Below are 18,935 nucleotides of genomic sequence, written 5' to 3'. Positions count from 1 at the left end.
AATGTAACAGAAACTGCGCGACAGTAGCAAAGCCTAGAGGAATCAAGGTAGTATTATGAGCATACAGTACACTTGCAGTAGTGTGCAAGCACGTGATATTATCAAGCGGAAACCCCTTCCTCCCACTCTGGGGACCACTCCCTACCTATTATTATTAATGTATTTTCGATTGGGGCAGCCAGCCTGCAAAGGGTGGCCTATCTGTTGTTTAATGTTTATGTATATTGGTTACACAATCAATGAAAGCAAAGTACCCTCTGCAGTAGCGGTTGGTGGTGGGATTGTTGGCGGGCGGTGACATGGGGAGGAGACGGGTGGGTGGCACTGGCGAGTAAACTGTGTATTACTGTTACGGCCAAATACAGGTAATCAACATAAAAATAAATAAAACTATTTTCAAGGTGCGCACTGCACCGCCGAATGCGATGCAGTGTGTGCTACTGTGTGCAGCAATGTTTTTTTTTTAATGTATTCTTTAATTACCTGTGAATGTCCTTAATCCATCGTTTACTATCCCCACCCTGCACCTTCCCACGTCACCGACCGGCAGCACTCCCACCACCGACTGCTACCGACCTGATGTCGTATATCGTATTAGCACTAGCAGCATCTATAATATGAATATAAGCAATGATCGTTGGATCCGATAAATAAATAATCAGCCTTTTTGTAGTACCCATGGCAGGGTGTAAGTGAAATTGTGCATGCCATTTGCCCTCATGTAACAGAGTATGACCAGTGCCAACGGCCGTAAGGCATCAGACAAAAAGATGAGCTTCCCCACCTGCAGACAGTAGTAGTAAATAAAACTAACGTGAGTCTGCATCATGTGGCTCATATCTGTTTCTCTTGGGTGCAAGCTTAGCTGATGGACCTGGCATGCCGCCTACAACAAGGTTATGTAATTGGGCTAAACTACAGATAAGAACAGCACGACTGGTGTACCGGAGTACATACATAGTACGATTATATTTATAAATAATGTCTGAAACGGTCACAAATGTTAGAGTCCAAGGAAGTAGGATTAGAGATACTTACCCCAGCACCAAATCCCAAATGTTATGAACTGTGCTTGCTAGTGATACTGTGACACTATGTGTTGAATGATTTTAGTGTTCCTGTTTTGCTAAGAGTATTGGCTCCAACATGTTCTTTTTCTTTCTTGATATAGATGATACTCCTTCCACTAAACCATCAAGGAAGGAGTTGGCCGCTAGGGCCCGGCGCCGGAAACTGGAGGCCATCTGCGAGCATTATCGCCGGCTGGTGGCTCAGGAGGAGGAGGAGGAGGAGGCGGCTGCAGCTGCAGCCTCCTCCAATGCCCCGGGCCCCAGTCAGGCCCGGCATCCACTTTCACGGCACCATGGTCCGGCATTCGCCCGCCGCCGCGCCTCTATTTTCAGCACTGCTGCCCCCCACCCTGGAAACAACTTTAGGGCATTTCGCCGCCAGCTGCTCCGCCGGATGGCCCGCTGGGAGGAGAACATGGAGGAGCGGGTAAAGATCCTGGTGGACAAACATCTTAAGGCCCGCCGACAATAGAGGACCTCGTCGTTTGCCCCTTTTTTAATTCCTTTTGTTGGTGGGTGGGTTTGTGGGCGTTGGGGATTTCTACGGACATTGGGACTTTGGACTTTCGTTTCGTTTCGTTGGGGTTAGGGAGGGGGGTGGGTTAGGTCAGAGCGGGATAGTTTATTTTTGTTAGGGGACATTAAAAATATACTTACTATTTATTTATACGATGTTAATGTTTTTTGTGGTGAGTTACAGTTTTCCGAATTCAATGTAAGTTACATGGTTGTTTACTTTGTTTCCGTGCTGCTGCATGCCCACAGCCAGTGTTTGATTTAAAAGATCTGCCGATTTTGTAACACACAAACCGATAGATGCAGTACCCCTCACTGAGTTATTTTTAATTGTCATAGTACTGTCAGTCTCTCCTCCTAGTCCATACCTCCCACCAAACTTATCTTACCTGTGATTGATGATGAAGTTCGGCACACTGATGGCTGCATGGTTGGTTTCCCAAATTGACGGAGTAGATGCCATTATTGTGGTGGTAGTAGTAGACACTGGCAATAGCGTTTGAAAAAAGAAAGAGAAAGTCACTTGACTGAGACTCTGGGAGGAGGAGTGGAACAGAACACAAAGTAAACTACAGCATGGGTGGTCAAGCAGAAGAAGATCCTTTCCCTGCCTTAGTTGAAATTCAATTAGTGTTGCTTTCACCACATCTGCCCCAGCAAGCGTGTGATCAATTGGTGTACATAGTCATCACATCACACCTCAATATAAATCACACAGCCCGGGGGAAGAGGGTTAGGGATTGATGATTGGATGGGAAGTGGGGTTTTGGGAAAGGTTTGAGAAAGAAAAACAGACAATATGCATGGACACACCAAAAGTAAAACACAATCTTGTAAGACGACCATGATCCATTATCAAGGAAATCAAAGTATGAAGTGAGAGAAAGCAAATGCATGCATGCTGAGGAGGATAACTTGATGGTTAATGATAATGAGTTGTACTATAACTACTATGACCCAATGAGACAGTACAGTCTGGGACGAAATTGAAATTTGCCTTGCCTGTCTGACGCCCTCAGAGCTCAGACCGAACCCAATTACATGCTGTACCGGGCTTACTTTTATTTTTCAAGCTAGCTAAGGAAACTAAAAAAAAGTTGGATCAATTAACAAACAAACCACAACACACAGTCGTAATGATTAAAGAGAAAAAAGCAAGCAAATAAATGTAAAGACGAATGATGATACTAAAGTTACTGTATTATCCTGGTCCAAATATGGAGTTGCATCATTCTCGTCATTCTTCTTGGTCCTCCCTCCCATGGGCACTCCGCACATCAATCTTGGGTATCACTGCCTGCCCGATGCGGATTGGTAAGGTACGTGTGAGTCGTTTCTCCCACTGTAGCACAGGGTAAAGGCCGGCCTGTAAGTGTAGATGGAAAAACAAACGGGGTATTGAAAAATTACAGCCTTTACAACAATAAACTCAATTACAGTGGAGTGCAAGACAACACTCTGGAGAGAACACTTTCAGACTGAGGCAGCTTGGATAGGCTACATAGTGTGTCTACTCTACAGCATTAAGGTACAACAACAACGGGACAGGATTCAGGAGCCAGCACAGCCACAGAACAGGAGAACCGCGGCACAGGCCAGGCACCCTACCCCTTACTTACATTTTGACCGAGCCAGAGAAATGTCATATGCACTGCAGCAACTTAGAATTTTCCCAATGAAGTGACTAAATCAATGCGCCACAGTCCGTCATACCACTACACTCTACTCCAGTCCACACCACTACACGGACATCTAGCCTAGGTCTGCTGTGGTTCTTGTTCAAACTTTTTACCTTTTATGTCAGCCCTTGAAACGCAGTTATTCCATCAATTTTCTCCAATCCAACTGACTGTGTGCAAAGATAGTATGCTCAGCATCCTCAATGATGGTGACCGTGTGGTACGTATTCTCCAACACCAACTCAGTCTGTAGTGACTGATTAAGTTTATAATATATTCCATATTACCAAATTGCAACGGATATTGGCCGGCACCTGCAGTGGTAGGAGTACAATGTGGTCATTATTAAACAACAAGGAAACATTAACTGTCACCACACCTGAGTCACTTTTACTTTGTCGATAAACTAGTATAGTTCTACTTCATGGCATGCACAATTCTTCGTAGTCAGCCAGCATCCAACGCAATGCATGCCACCATCATTCACAATAATCACTCATTACCTGTCTTCTCTTTGGCTGTCTGATCTGATGCCTGCCTAGCCTTCTGCCAGTCAGTGATGAGTTTCTTTCGGATTGGAAACAAAATGGAATATAGGTGGAGTCACGTTTCACTTCTTATGGAGGGACTGTTAGAGGCAACCTGTATTGTACTATTCTCCATCTCCATCCAATGTCTGACTTGCTTTAAATGTACTTAGGGAGAGTAAGGAACATGGAGCAGGACCCTGAGGAGTGGAGTGGACAGTTATGCACAGACGTGCAACTCCAATAGGGAAATAAAAAGAGGAGACTGTTGATGGCTTTGTTGTGAATGTAGATTTTGAACCAGAAAAACAGATACACACAGTCACACACAAATAAAGGAAGGGAGAACAATTTTAAAGCCTAGTTGTCAGGGAAGAGGAGCTCGTCCTCAAACTCTGGTGGTTCGGACAGCAGTACGTCTAACAATCCACTACTTATGTCATCAAAGTCGCTCTCCTCTTCCTCCTGTGATTCACGTATTTTGTACTCTGGTGGTATAAAGTGTTGATTCATTTTGATCATGGTTAACCTCTCAACACTTTTGGGCGAGAGACTGGTCCTTTTGACAGTAACAATGGCACCAGCAGCACTGAAAACACGCTCTGAAGAGACACTTGCAACAGGGCAAGCCACATACTTTATCGCCAGCCTGCTGAGCACTGGCCATTGGCTTCTTTTCCCATACCAATACACCAATGGGCTTTGCTCCATGTAGACCTCTGTTGTGTCATCTAGATAGGCCTGAACCATCCGCTCAATGTTCAGGGGTGCTCCGATTTCCTGGGCCTCTGTTGCCTTTGCATCAGTCATTGATGTGCAATACCCTTTGCGTAGAAACCAATCACCTGCCGTTTTTGTAAATGTGCCTGATGATCCTGTTGGTGCTGTTGATGTTATTGCTGCTGGCAGTGTTGACTGCTGGGAGGCAAACGCACTGCTCTTGGCTTCTGAAGTAGAACTTCGTTCTGGGTGCCCTGCAGTACTTTTTCTGCCCTGGAGGGGCGGGCCTTTAATAAAGATCCTTTCGTTTTCAAACTCAGTGGCTTCCTCAGCTATCAAAGGTTTGTACTGGGAAACATTCACTTCTGAAAAAGGAATGACTTCATTACTGCGCAGCAATAATTTGTAACGTGTATCCAAAATTGAGGCAGTAATGTAATGTGGATCTGACAGAATGTTATTTTGAATCCTTGTATTGTGAGATAAGCGAGCGGATAAGGTGTCTGCCAAAGAATGTGCGTCTACTTTGTCATCCACATCTGTGTACATTTCTGCCACCTCCTTCAGCTGTTGCTCTAGCATGTACAACAATGGGATAGCTTGGCCCATAGTACAGTCCTCCCGGCTCACTTCACGGGTGAAGACCTCAAAAGGAAGTAGCATCTCTGTCAGGCTTTTGACAAGGTCCCATTGGGCCATCTCAACTCTCATGCCTTTCACTGTAGGATCCCCTGACCTTTTCATGACATAAGCATTAAGTGGTATGTACTGCTCAAACAGACGCTCAAGCATGTAATACGTTGAGTTCCAACGTGTTGGCACCTCTTGGATGAGTGCTTTGACTGGCATTTTATGCTCACGTTGAATCACCCTCAGCTCCTTCCGGGCTTTAAAAGAATGGTTGAAATGTGTGCATATTCTTCTGCAGGTGGTCAGTAAGCTGCTGACTTTGCTTTCATTTTTCAGAAAGTCTTGCACAACAATGTTAATGCAGTGTGCCAAACATGGCACCCTGAAATACCCACCATCTTTCATGGCCCGAACTACATTACTGCCATTGTCCGTGGCAACAAAACCAATGGTAAAACCTCTTGGTCGCAGCCACTCAAACACCTTGCTGTTAAACTCATCCAAAATGTTAGCAGCAGTATGAGATTTCTCCATTGCAAACATGGCTACAGTTGCATGTTTGCGAGTGTCTTTAAAAATCTCAGCGGTGTCAACAACGCCGTCAGATATCTTATCTTTAACACCCGAAAAAGAGACCCAGTGTGCAGTGATGCACATGTAATCAGTGGCTTGGCAACTGGTCCACATGTCTGTTGTCAGGTGTATACTCTGAACAGCACTCTTTTTTAAGGCTTTTCCAAGCAATTCCAGCACGTCGTGATGTAGTGCTGGAACAGCAACTCTTGCAAAATAGTAGCGGCTGGGAACTTTCCATTTTGGGCAGATGGTGGTCACAAACTCAAGAAAACCCACCCCTTCAACAAAAGAAAAAGGGAGAAGGTCCAGTGCTAACATTTTTGCCAGCTTAGCATTGTACAAACGTGCTATTGGGTGATTGCGTTCGTACTGCCCCTCCGGCCTACTAAACATGCTAAGAATGGTAGGCTGCATGGTATTCCTTCCTGTGGTCGACGTCGCACTTTTTGGCCCAGCAGTACTCCTTGGTGTCTCAGGCTGGCTCTTACTCTTGTGCCAATGAGATGTGGCTGAGGATGTGGGCGTTACCACTGCAGTGCTGGGGACAGGGCTACTTTGTGTACCACTAGCACAGAGAATGTCTCCCTCTTCTTCCTGTTCCACCGTGAGCGGACTTTCTACTCGTTTATGCCCAACAGCAATGGTTCCAGTTTTGATGAGCCTAAGGTGCTCCTCCCACTAGATTGCGTGGTGTTTTTTCAGATGGGTCATTTGGCCTCCGGTACCATAGTTTGTACCAAGCTTTCCACGGCTAACAGAGGAATGACAAACGGAGCATACAGCAATGTTCTCCTCCTTTGGGCTAACCGTAAAGTAGTCCCACACTGGGGAGCTTAACTTTTGTCTCCTGCTGGAGGTGCCACTCCCACTTCCAATGCCGGATGAACTGGAGGGTGTGTGTTGAATTTGACTCTGTGCAGGACCACTACCTACTTCTGCTGAGGTGGTGCTTGTTGTGCTGGATGTAGGACGCTGCCGGCCCTTTGCTAATGTAAATATGGAAGCTGGAGGTCGTGTTGATGTTACCTGTGTTGGAGGTATGCGTGCTACATCCCTCGCATCCATTTTGGATAATGTAAAAATGTTGCTCTCCATCTCCTCAGGCCCGGGAGTGATGTTTGTGATGACTGGCTCATCATCATCATCATCATCAACCTGCTCTTCTACATCAACATCCATAAGTGTAAGGCTTTCTGGAACCTTCCTTTTGCCATGCCTGCTCTTGTGATGTGTTTCCCTCTCAGACTCAGTTTGTGGCTTCCAAGTAACATCTAGATCATCAGAAGGGGGGCTTGGTGAAGAACTTGATGTACTAACCCTCCTTTTCCTTGCTGGGGATTTAAAAGCCAATGCAACTTCTAAAGGAGTGGCTTCCTCTTCTTCCTCTGCATGAGGCTCAATTTCCTGAACTGACCCTACTTCAGGAGGAACAGCTACTATTGCGGGCGGTGGCTGCGGCTGTTGACCACTTATCTGCTGTGTTGATGATGTTCCCTCCTGCGTTGATTGTGTACTACTTTGAGATAGCGATAAGTTTAGTTCAGGCTCAGCATCACTGCTTTCTACCATAAGGCTGGCTACCTCTTCCACACTCATCTGTTTGGGCATGGGTTGGTGGGTTGGGCCCACTGATGTGGAGGTGCTGCCCCCAGCTTGCCCCCCCGACACCGCTGCTGCAGGCCTCATTTTTGGTGAACCAAAAAAGGTTTTGGGAGGCACACCAGACTTAAGTGACACTTCCTTCTTCTTCTGTTCCTTCTTCTCCATGGCAATTTTCTTGGTACCGGAGGACCTGCTACCTGCTTTCTTTGGGGGCATCTTCAACAGATGTCAAAACAGCACTCAGTTGCACAAGTTGCAGAGATGCCTGGTCAGGTCACTGACACGTCACGTTGTGTACACTACAGCAGCAGGACGTCGGTCTGGCACCACAACAGTGGATGATGATGACACACCTCTGTCTTTTGTGCACCTAAAAGCAAAAAAGCCAGAAGAACATCAGTCAAAAGATCCATAATATAATATATAACTTATTAGTGTCTCGTGGGTGGTAATCACAATTATTAAATTTCATGAAGTCAGTGAACAACATCAACAGTATAGCCAGCCATTAAGAGACTGACAAGGCCAGGGATCCTGTTGTATTTGTACTGTGTAGTGTACACTTAGGAAGAAGAATAGCAAGGAAAAAAAACCCGCCGTGATGATTGCTGAGTTGTACCCCTGGGCCTACTGTACGACTAGGCCACAAGTTTGGACGCCTATGGCAAAGGCCCAATGCATGCCTTCCTAAAATGGCCGCCACACACATGCCCAGCCCACCCACCAGAATAACACAAAAAAAGTGATTGCAAAGGACAGGAAGAGGAAGTTGTAGTGTCTGCGGAACTTAATCCCTCTCATAAAAATGTTTTCCAGACAAATAACAGCTTCTCCCTGCTCCAAGCCTACAGCTCAATGACAGCCTGAGGAGTTTTTTGTGCAGAAATGCACAAAAAAGCGTTTTCGAGAAGGGTCTATGTTGCTCGCGAGATATTGTTTGCCAGATTGCAAAAGCTGCGTGTTCGGGATCGCGAACTGTACAAAAAGGCTTTCTCGCGTGCGCGAACAGGCATATTGCGAGCGCAAAAATGACGAAAACTGTAAATCCGCGTTGTCGCGCTGTGCAGAGTTACCGAAAGTTCGCGAGCTGAATCCCTTGCCTTACATGCAGGCCAAAAATAGCCCAATTTGTTTAGCACACACCCAAAAAATGCTATTGCACCCCAAACACACCTTTTGCAATAAAATCCAAAGCCATCCATGGAGTAAAGGAAAATCACCAGACAACACCAACTGTACATTTAAATCACGCACCACAGGTTGGAGGCTGACTACCTCTGGGCCTAGTGGAAGACTACTAGGCCACAAGCTTGGAACCGGATGGCAAAAGCAAGCACACTGCTTGGATGGCTTCACAAAATGGCCGCCACAAACCCACAACCACAAGAAATGGGAGACAGTCAATGGACGCCTATGGCAAAGGCCCAATGCATGCCTTCCTAAAATGGCCGCCACACACATGCCCAGCCCACCCACCACAATAACACAAAAAAAGTGATTGCAAAGGACAGGAAGAGGAAGTTGTAGTGTCTGCGGAACTTAATCCCTCTCATAAAAATGTTTTCCAGACAAATAACAGCTTCTCCCTGCTCCAAACCTACAGCTCAATGACAGCCTGAGGAGTTTTTTGTGCAGAAATGCACAAAAAAGCGTTTTCGAGAAGGGTCTATGTTGCTCGCGAGATATTGTTTGCCAGATTGCAAAAGCTGCGTGTTCGGGATCGCGAACTGTACAAAAAGGCTTTCTCGCGTGCGCGAACACGCATATTGCGAGCGCAAAAATGACGAAAACTGTAAGTCCGCGTTGTCGCGCTGTGCAGAGTTACCGAAAGTTCGCGAGCTGAATCCCTTGCCTTACATGCAGGCCAAAAATAGCCCAATTTGTTTAGCACACACCCAAAAAATGCTATTGCACCCCAAACACACCTTTTGCAATAAAATCCAAAGCCATCCATGGAGTAAAGGAAAATCACCAGACAACACCAACTGTACATTTAAATCACGCACCACAGGTTGGAGGCTGACTACCTCTGGGCCTAGTGGAAGACTACTAGGCCACAAGCACACACATCCAACAAAGGTAAATCACACACACACACCAACAGTGAAATACACCACAGCCACGTTTAGCATTTCAATCCTATGCCATCCATGCCCTACATGATGTAGAAATTCTACAGACCCCACAAAACATGGACCCATGGGTACCCTACTGGCTGAAATTGCAGAGAAAAACAACTAGGCCCCTATTGAAAGTAGTACAGGCCACCCACCACAACAATAATTTTTAAAAACAATAAAAATCCCAGAAAAATGTAGGTACAAACAAGCCCCAATGAAACAAACAAACCAATTCTCCAACTTACTTGTAGTAAATTAAATCTCAAATCAAAAATTCCTCAAATAAATCCAAAAAAATGGTATGATGCAGCAGACAGACACAAAAAGTGATCCTTCCAGCTCCAAATCCAAATGAAAGTGAACAACACATGCACAAAGCACGTGGGAGGAGCCTGCTGGACAGGAACAGGAAGTTGTAGACTCAGGGGCACTTCCTTCCTTTTGAAAAAAAAGTGTTAAAAAAATTAAAGGACTCTTTCTTACACAAAGACTACAGCAAGATCACAATCTGAGGAGTTTTCTGAGCAAAATGATCATTTTAGAGAAGGTTTTATGAAGCTCGCGAGATATTCTTTGCCAGATTGCAGTTTTTCCATGTTCGGGATCGCGATCTTACCAAAACAGCCGCCGGAAGTCAGCTCGCGCGCACCAATGACGTGTTCGGGGTCGCACACTCTCGCGGGCTTGGGCAGCCATAGTACAAATCTCCTGGCGCTCGCAAACAGACAGAAAAGCAAGTTGGCGATCGCAGAATCAAGGTAAGACGTTACCGCGCGCGCGAGAATGAATATTGAGCGCGCGAGGAAGCAAATTTACTACGCTACGCGCTAGATTGCGTAGCAATCTGCAACTTCGCGCTCTACGTGAAGCGCGAAGTTACCTAAACTTCGCAAGCTCCGCGAACGGAGCGTAGTTCAACGCCCAGGCTTATTTATGACACTATTGACAGCAAGATTAAGTGTTCACCTCCAAAACGCGGGTAATTGTCCTTATGACACTGTCTAGAATCTCGCACTTTAAGCTATATCTGCTCTCATCATGGGATACCTAGTTAAAGGGAAAAATTGTTTAAACTTCGATATAGGGATTCATTAAAGTGTTTCAGACCCTCCTTACAAGCCAATATTGTAACCACACTTTTTTTTATTCACAGCATAATATGTAAGACATCTTTCTTGTATCCCTAATATCTGCATATGTGTATACGCTACATTGTTTTTTCCCCAATTTGGCAACTTCGAGCTAACATCCTCCTGTGAGGTTGCAGAAGGTACATGACAATCACAATTGACATCCCATATATTGTTCATCTTATCAGCCCACTCCCATTTTTTTACTTTTCTTTTTACACAGCATTGTTTCTTTATAGCTCATGAATTAGATTTGGTTAACCATAATTTCATGCGGAGCCGCATGAGTTTATATAATCATTTCCAGAGCGGTAAGAATATGATCTAATCCCTTTTTACATCCTACATTTAGTATTCGTTGGTTTGGCGACAACTGAATGTGGACTGTGCTTTTCTTTTTCATTTTGTATCAATTTACTTCTATGATTGTCTTTTAGGTTGCTGATGGATTTGAGGACTGACAGTTTTACATGAAAGGTCTCTTCATTTGATCTCATCACGGTCACTCTTACTAAATGTAATTGTCCATTATTTAGTAGGTGTGACACTTTATTTTCCTCATGCTCTGTTCACAGTGAAGGGTCTGACCATTGTCTTGTAAACTAACCTTTTAATCTGTTTAGGAAGAATCTAGATGTAAGCGTTTGGGCTAAGATTAACAATGTGGAATATTAGAAGAAGCCTAGTGATATAATGAGACTACCTCCACTGTACATGACTATTTAATTGATGGATGAGATTCTTTGTTGATATCCTCTACATGCAATGGTGATGATGTTTTTTTCCTTGGTTAATATTCTTATTTGAAGATGTATTTCTTATACTGGAAATTTGATCATGATCTGTTTTATTTTGTATTCATCTCTTTTATGACATTTTTATAGTCGAAATAAAGATAATGAAAAAAAAAAGAAACATGTAATATATTTGCGGGTACATTCAAGTGTAAGTTGTGGCTTTCTTGATGAAGGTGTGTTGCTTGACAAAACGATTATAATCCATGATGAAAAAATCAACAATACAAGCCACTACCTTTGTGCCAAATCAAATGAATTGGTGCTATCTATGAAATGTCTAGACTTAAAACAATTGAATTGATGCTATATATGAAGTGTGTAGAGATTATTTTTGTGTAAATATTTAGGTAACCTGTTCTGTTTAGTTTAGTCTTTCCTCATCTATGAATAATCATTAATATCTATTTATGTGAATAAATGTCATTTTATTGAATGGTTGTATGAAGGTATGGCTGTTGTGTTGTGTGATGATTTTAAGATATTAGTGGAATGTTATTAAAGTCTGGAATCATTTTTTCAATATGGAATCACTACTAAGATTAAAGCCATTATAATAATAAAATAAGCCTTTTGCATATATTCATGTTTGCTTGGCCCTTATATATTTATTTTAAGTTTTTTATTATTGTATAGTTGCCAGGGGAAGTTTGAGTACAATAGTACTGTCCCTGCCCTTGGACCTGCCATTAATAACAGGGGGTCCTTTTCTTTACATTGATTAATGTGAAGAGCTCTCCTTTTGGTGTGTTTTTGATGTGTTCCATCATTGACATGTTTATGTCTAGTGTGATACCAAAGGACTTAACAGAGTTGGGCAGTGTGGGATGGCAGTTTAGTGAGTCCATTTTTTTTTGCCATTCTTGGATGGATAGATGATTGTTTTTAGATACGAGGAGTAGAAGTTCAGTATTACTGGGATTAAGCTTAAGTGGTGGTGTTTAGTCATTTTTGTATATTAATTAGTGTAGTATTCAGATGTTGTATGTTGCTGGATGATCTTATTCTGTAGTAGAGTTGTGTGTCATAGGTGTATAGGTGATACTTGTACCCAGCTTGGTTCTAGATCATTGTGAGGGGTTCAATGAAAAGATTAAAAAGGGCTGGAGAGAGGATGGATCCGTGAGGTACACCTTGCGGTACTGATGTGCGCTGTGAGAGACAGCTGCTTATTTTTATCTGTTGAGAGAGAAGTTGAACCATCTCAAGACTGTGCCATTGATACCAATGTGGTTCTGTAGTGTCTCAAGTAGCTCTGGGTGCAAATGTCACTGATAGGTCGAGAAGGATTCAGGAGGCAGGAGTCACCTTCATCTAGGCAATGGTGAATGTCATCTGTTATACTGAGCATAGCAGTTTCCGTGCTACATTATTTCCTGAATACTGATTGGAGTTTGTTGTGAAGGTTGAATTTTTCTATGTTTTGGTAGAGTTTTAGTAGGACACACTTTTTCAACCTTATAGCAAGGAAAGGAAGACTGTTGATGGGTCTGAGGTTGTTGAGGTCATTGGCGTCCACCCCAGGCTTTTTTAGAATGGGGGTGGCTTGGCCATGTTGGAGAGAGTCTGGTATGTGCCCTGCAGAAAGAGAGGCATTGATGATTTTGGTCCATGTATTTGCACTTTTACTAAAAGGGAGTTTAACATTTAGAGCCCAGTTAGCAAAGGCATGTAAGAGTATGCAAAATTGTACTCATGTAGTACTCATAACTGCTTTTGTGAATCAGTGCCATAGATTGCCATTGGATATGCTTTTCTTTTAGAATGCATGAGCTGGCACCTTAAGGTAGTATTGAACACATTACACTAGATAAAAAAAAAAATGTTCTGTAATCCACTCTTAGAGTGCTCCTTATATAACCATGCATGCCTGGAGTAAACCTGAGTACCACAAAAGTAAGTCACACCTACCCACGGTAAACTCTTTGTGAATTAGGCCCACTCAGTCGGCAGCAAGCCTTGATATCAGGACTTAATGTGCATTTGTTGTTTGAGAACCTTTGATGTGTAGCTGAACTCAGTTGGTGTAGGTATTTTTCCAGTTGGCTTTCCCCAACCAAACATCAGAGCCTGACTTCATGCTGAAGTATCTGGACCCCACATTACCAACTTTTATTGCAAAGTTAGCAAAGCTAGACAAGCAGAAATGATGCAAGGCCTGTTATAATGTAAGAAAGTTCAAACAGATGCATATGTAATGTGGCATTTAAAAAAACAAATCCTTAGGAGATGGAAGTAGGCGTACTTCTGTGCAATGTCATTCTGGGAAACAAAACTCCAAGATGCTGTGTTCCTGAGGTAGCTATGTGTTCTTATTTTGCAATTTGAAAATTGCATGTTATTCCTCAAGCCTAGACTACATTGTTTGTAGTTTAAGTAGCACTACGATGAAAAGCCTACGAAAGGAAATAAGAATGTTTAGAAAATAAAGATGCATTCACGTTGTTGCCACATGACCGAATTGTACAATTTGCTCAAGGCCGCTGATATAAGGCATAAACATCAGAAAGTGGAAAACAACCCGTCCATAAAGATGTTTTGTACGATCTAGCTGCAATTCCCAACATTCACATGTTGCAGACAAACAGGACTCCAAACTCTTCCCAGGGCCTTCAATTTTCAGCAGTAAACCTCCCATATTTGAAAGAATTTGCTTTCTGATTATAACATGCAGTTTATTGACATATTTTGAAGTCTCTACAACATACTTGTTTTTCAGGAGTATGTTTAGGCTTGTCTTCAGATCAATGGAAATTGTGCTGAATATGCTAGAACTTGCGTGATTCTAACTCTTAACTAGGCCTGGGCTAAAAATCCGTTCCGCTCGTGGAAATTGCGATAATTTGACATTTTCGCGTTCCACGGAGAGCGCGAAAATGTCAAAATTTCCGCAATCCGCATTTTGCCGGAAATTTTTTGATTGCTCGAGCTGTAAAATAATACATTCTTGCGTGCGCGCGATTGCCTTACCTGAATCCCCGCGTTCGCCGACAAGTTTTCCCGATCCGGTCGCGTTCTCCACGAGATGTTGGATTGTTGGTAGCCATTTGCGCTGTCTCGTGACAGTTCGCGCCCGCAGTAACATCTTTCGTTGCGCGATCACGTCTTTCTTCTCGCGATCATGCACCGCGAGACAAGTGAAAACAAGATGGCCGCGCCCGCGAGCAACCGCATGGGTAAGTTGGCGAGCCGCGACCACGCAGAACATACCGCGAACGGGCGGAAAAAAAACTTCTGCATCTTCGCGATATTTCCGCGTGTTTGCGGAGATTTTTTACATTTTCGCGATAATTTGCGAAAGTGAATTTCGCAAATTCCGCCCACCCCTACTCTTAACCAAACTGTTGCACATGACTTTCTGAATTTATACTTTCTGGATTCTGTTGGCTTCTTTCCAAACATCAAAAAACACTAAACAATGAAAAAAGAAATGAGCTGTGAGAATTTAGGTTGTTGGTCGAGGGGGGTGAAACCCTACTCAAGCAACAGCCACAATCCTTGTCAAGGTGAACCATAAAAAGTCACTGAATTACCCACGCTTAAACCTTTGGTAGCTTGGCACAAAAGCAGTCAGGCGAAATTTAGACAATGTGTTAATTAGTTATGAAGCACATAAACAGTCATAAATTCAAAACCCAATACAAGAAAAATCCCACACTAATTTAGAACAATAGAGTACAATTTAATACATGTATTGACTCGAAATGACAAAAATCCAATCAGTAAAGCTGGGGAAATGCAATTTCAAAGTTTTTAGGTAAGTATAGAGTTTAAAAGCACAAATTGCCACTTGAGGTCATCTGGTCATGCGAGAGAAAGTCACAATTTCAGACCGACCACGAGTGAAAACAGGCCGGATACAGGGACCAGCTTGATCCTGCTGAAAGAGTTACCATCTAAAATCTAGTACAAGGAGTCCAGTTTACAGTGGAGGAGGCCACACAAAGCAGGGAGAGAATAGCGCATGGTTGTTGCTGTAGCATGAAGTGCAGGCCGTGTGTCGTGGATGGCCATCGCTGTAGCGTGCAGATCCTGTAAGGCATTAAGGAAGATTGTTGCTGGAAATCTGCTTTGGCTGCCACTGTGGGCTGATGGTGCTGTAGGAAGAAGTGCAAATCTCGCATTGCCGGCCATCATTGGCAGTCATTGTAGCATGTAGAGTCAGGTTTACTGGAGCTTCGTGTTGGCGGTTGGTGCAGGTGGCAAGATTTTTGGCACAAACTGCCCAGTTTGTGGACACAAGAGCCCAAAACTTCAGGATTTATTTTTTCTTCAAGGAGGAGCTCAACTGATGGCACAACAAAGGTGCAGTACCTGGGAGGGACCTTCAGGAGAAAAAGGAATTAACTCCAGCAGAGGCCAGCGGGACACAGGCAGGCCCAGTTGCAGGTCCTGGCAGCAGGTCAGTTGGGCAGATGCAGGGAGGCTAATGGAGCTTGTTATGTCCCTGCAGCTCAGAATAGGTCAGTCAGCTGACCCTTAGAGTCACTTCATCCTGGAATGAAAGGCCTCAAGCATCAGAGTAGCAGGGTCCTTCCCTTCTTCTGTAGTATCTACAGGTCCAGGAGTGTACTGAAGAGTGGGTCTCGATGTACTATTTTTGTGGGAGAAGGATCAGGAGTTTCCTCTTACGGAGGTGTCTGGAATTTCCTGCCTCTCACTCATGGTCCCACTCTGTCAGGAGGCACAATAGGCTAGTGTGAAGTCCTTTGTGTGTGAGCTGGGCCAGTGCCTTTGCAGTGTAAGTGTGATAGGTGACAACTTTTCAGTCCGTCCTGCCAGAGATGGCCCATCCTGCAGACACCCAAACCTTCTATTGTGATGCTGTCTGGTAGGAATACACAAAGACCAACTGCCAAACACACCTAGTCATGTGACCCAGGAACAGGCAAAGGTGCCAAATGGTTAGGACAAGAAAATGTCAACTTTATAGAAGAGGCAGTTTCAGAATTGTGACTTAAATTCTGACTTTACTAATAAAGAGGGTATTAAATTGCAATTCCTCAGACACCAAACATGACATTCCTACCTGCTACCTCACAAAAGTTATAACTCGTTGAATGTAATAAGGTACCCTACATTATCCTATAGGAGAAGTGGACCTTGTAGTAGTAAAAAATAACTTTAAAAAATAGGAGTGTTTCACTACCAGGACATGTAAACCTTAAACATACATGTCCAATTTTGTAAATACAATGCACCCTGCACATGGGCTGTTCAGGGCCTATCATAGAGGTGACCTATATGTATTGAAAAGGAAGTTTTTGGCCTTGCAAAAGGTTTATTTTGCCAGGTCAACATGGCACTTTAAAACTGCGCACACAGGCTGCAATGGCAGGCTTGAGACATATTTAAAAAGGCTACTTAAGCGTGTGGCACAGTAAGTGTGCAGACCCACTAGTAGCCTTTAATTTACAGGCCCTGGGTACGTGTAGTACCACTTTACTAGGGACTTACAAGTAAACTAAATGTGCCAATTGGGTGTAAGCCAATCTTACCAGGTTTAAATGAGAGAGCCCAAGCACTTTAGCACTGGTTAGCAGTGGTAAAGTGTGCAGAGTCTTAAAGGCAACAAAAACTGGTTCAGAAAACAGGAGGGGTCAGGTCCAACACAAGGATTCTATTTTTTGCGCAAAGTATCATAATTTGTTTAGTTACCCTGTTTAAAATCCATAAATAATTCCTAATCAATGGACATTTCCTAAAAAGTAGCAATATTGTTCAGTTTGTTTATTGGATACTACTTTTTAAACTACTGTCATAACATTTGTGCCATATTTGGTAATAAACGAATATCCTAGAGCTCCTTGTTCAATTTAAAAGTAAATTTGGCCTTAGGTGAATGCAACGTCGAGGAAGAGAATCAACTGTGAATGGGCAAGTGAATGTTTGTTTCATTATAAATGTAGAAACCAGCTCCCTCCAATCAAGGAGGAAAAGCAGTGCTATAATCATTTGAACTCACTAACAGGCAGTCAAGCACATAGAGATGAATTTGGATAAGAATAAAGACACCTATGTGATTTTCGGGTTCCAACAACATAGTCTCTTTTGTTTGGGATTATGTGACCATATAGTAAAAACTCATTAGCTAGGGGTGGTTGCTAGGGGCTTTGGAGTCCACTATATGTCCCTCACTCTGTAGAGTTAAGCTGTGTGCTATTCTAATGGCAATACCTTATCTTAAGCTAAACTATTTTAATTATTGTTTACTGAAGAGATTGTGCTTTAGGCTTGAGGAAGAGAGTGTTTCAATATCTGTAGGAAAGTAGGATCTGCTTCTTATGGTTACGCCCACTTTCTGCTTGATGTTACTCTGTTTTTGACTAGTCTGACTGGGATCCTGCTAATAAGGACCCCAGTCTATCTGCTTTCTCCCTAAAATGTTTTTCATGTACTTAGGTACACTCCAGATTGGATACTGGGGGTACCCTTGTCAGTCCTAGTATATGGTACACATGTAGCCTGTATTATGCCACCCATGAGAGGCCATGCAAAATGGAACTATAGGCCTGTCATTGCAGCCTGTGTAAAATGGTGCATGCACCACTTACTTTAGATATAGGTCACTACACTTAAAACCTATAAGTCACCCCTACAGCAGGCCTTGACAATACTGATGGCAGGGTGCTGGGTTTTACATGAGAGGGTGCCCCTGCATGAGCAGAGCCCTCCTGCAGCCTTCGGAGACCATTCTCCCGGGCTGTCGGTGACACAGACAGACATAGTTAGAGGTGCATTATCTGCTCACGTAAAATGCTATCTCGAAAACGGCTGCAACAAACCATGTTGTGTTAGATATCAAACACCTTGGAATCATACCTCCACACCAGTAACCGGTGTGGGAGGTACGATTCCACCCTTCATAAGCAAGCTTCGTGGGGTCCCTAGTCTTCCGGGTACTAGCCTTCTCGACCAGGACAGTGCAAAATCGTTGCTGCAGACTAGAGACACATTTCTGCCCTCCTGCTGCTGAGCCAAGCTCAAGCAGAGGAAGGCAGCACAATAGGCATCCTGTCACAGGGAGGTGTGACCACCTCCCAAACAGGATTTAGTGTATTGGAGCTGGGTGGGTGCACTTCCAAATTGCCTGACAGTCTACACGAGGGGCACATTTGTTGTCCCTGTGCATAATCCAGTTCAAACCAGTCCTGGGAGCTGTTGGCTCCTGCTCTTGCACGAAACTGGACAAAGGACATGGGAGTAACCTCCCCACTGTCCTGACCCTCCCCTTGGAGGGTCCCCTGAATCTGTCCAACCCTCTCCCGTGGGTACAAAAGAGCTTACCTGGCTGTAGGACCCTAGATTCGACGTGGACAAGAATCTGATCAAGAACCCACTGACCTTCAACCGTCTGGACACTCTGGACTTCGCTGGACTTCGACTGGGCCCGACTTCATCTCCCTCTCCATCCAAAGCATCGTCTGTGCCCGTGCACCATACAGACTCCGTGCAGGACCTGTCGACCATCGAGGACAACTGAAGTATCTCCCTTGGGGTGAAGGAGTCACTCCCTTGCATTCACAGGCACCATAATGCAACTGACCGGTTTGCTGATCCTGAGCTCCTGC

Source organism: Triturus cristatus, chromosome 2_1, assembly GCF_964204655.1.
Source record: "Triturus cristatus chromosome 2_1, aTriCri1.1, whole genome shotgun sequence".
In the NCBI taxonomy this organism is placed as follows: domain Eukaryota; kingdom Metazoa; phylum Chordata; class Amphibia; order Caudata; family Salamandridae; genus Triturus; species Triturus cristatus.
This window is presented reverse-complemented; position numbering follows the sequence as displayed.